Below are 2,084 nucleotides of genomic sequence, written 5' to 3' on the forward strand. Positions count from 1 at the left end.
ATTTCATAGCGCCTAGAGGGACTATGGTGGCCCTCTGGGTATTCACACTGTTCTCATCTGCCAATGAAGAGGGATGTTGCTTGGTTAAAGACTTCACTTTGGCCACTTGGACTCACATTTTTAAAGCCCCAGCTGGCTAAAAAAGTGCCTACATTAGGGAGGTGCTGGCTACGGGTGGAAAACTAGTGTCTCTCTTACCATTTCCCATTCACACTGTTAACACAACAGTACGATGATAAGAAAGGTTCTTTCTGTTATCACATTGTGGCAAAAGCTGAAAGGACAGATGTGAAAGAAGCCAGAAATTTTCCCTCTGCACCTGTCAGGAAAGTGAATCACACGGCTAATTCCCAAAGATGACATGAATCTTTGTCTTAGATTAAAAACCAAATAAATATAAAAGAAGAGGGAATAAGTTTTGGAGCATCAAAACACTAGCACAGAAGAAAGCTGCCATGTCTAATCACTGTCACATTTTACAGTTGATCGCCAGAACTGACATGGAAAAAAAAAAAAAAGAAAAAAGAAAAGTAGCTTTCTCACTATCCAAAATGTCTATTAATATCCCAAGGAAATGCTGTATTGTGTATATTGTCCCCACAACATAGCCTTGTCACGCAAGTGTGACTAACTGCATGTAAAACTGCCTGAAAGAGCCTGAAGGCAATGTTGTTTTTTTTTCCCTCCAATAGCAGTTATAAGTTTTGGATCGGGCCCTAATTGAAAAGCTTGCTATGCTAAGTTATACGTCTTAAGGAAAGAGCAAAACAACAAGACATGAGATGTTTTATTTGGAAGAGAACCAGCACTGTATTATTCCTCAGGATGGAAAGAAAATTAATGTTTTCTTTGATCAGAAAGCTGTCATTTCTTAAGTTAAAAAAAGAGTAGATACATTTGACAGTGGTTATGCTTGACAAACATAACCCCAATATATTGCTGTGTAAGCATTTCAGAAAAAAAAAATCTATAAAAGCATGATAATATCTGCTCTCTCAGAGATCAGCTGTTGCATTTCTATCATCAGGGAACCAACACTGCAGAGCCAGACACTGCACAGAGGGTTGGGAAGAACTGAACCACAGTAGGAGAAGCTGGCTGTATCTATGCACAGCACAGGTTCTGCAATACTCTCCCCCTCGCAGCAGCAATTCTTTAAGGTTCCTACCAGTCAGAAGCCATTTATGACCTACCTTTCATTTAATAGTATCACAAGGTTATGGAGCTTTTATGTTAGCCATCTGGGATTAGAGGCTGCCTGTGCAGTGATGTCAGGTGGGGTAGATGCTATTTTATATCATCAGAGACAACCTGGATGTGCTGTTCACTTACTATGATAGCTGCTTGAGAAGCTATTTCCTGTTGGATCCAGACAGAAGGCAACTCCTGTCTCTTTCTTTCTCTCTATCTTCCACACATACACACATAATTTATCTCATACAGCCTTTTCAAATGCAGAATTAATTGTTTCTGAAAATTAATGAAGAACCATCAAAATAAGACAAGAAAACAAAAAAGGTGGGAAGTAATAGAAAGCCAGGAAAAAAATGACTCTGCTTTTTCACATTACAGGGAGTTGTATGGTCCCCTGCAACAATATCCTGGGCTCAGACAACCAGTAGGAATGATGTTGTTAGATTTACCCCTTTGTTTTGAGTGGATGGTTGTTTTACCCCTTGTTTTGAGTGGATGGCTGTCAACAGGACAAGTTAAGCATATGCATAGCTTCCTGTGGGATGTGGGTCCTCTGCTGATCCTTTCCTATTTACAGTCTGGTGTTCAAATGCCCATTTACAGTGTATGAGGCTGAAAACAGTCACCCCTATGAGACCAGAAGGCTTGAACTTGCCACTGTGGGTGTGCAAAAGTAGGCATCTGTGACCTTATCCCCTGAAAACTCATGCTATATTTTTACATATAAGCAGGCATATGTAAATCACTGCAAATGTTCACAGTGTTCATAATAAAAACAAAATTTTCCAAATCAACATATTACAATATTTACTTCTATAATCAAGGATGATGTCTTGATTGAAACTGGGGACTGTGGAGGCTGCTGCAATACAAATAAGGAAATGGGGGGG

The sequence above is a fragment of the Athene cunicularia genome, assembly GCF_003259725.1.
Source record: "Athene cunicularia isolate RWA chromosome 4 unlocalized genomic scaffold, athCun1 chr4_part1, whole genome shotgun sequence".
Classification (NCBI taxonomy): Eukaryota; Metazoa; Chordata; class Aves; order Strigiformes; family Strigidae; genus Athene; species Athene cunicularia.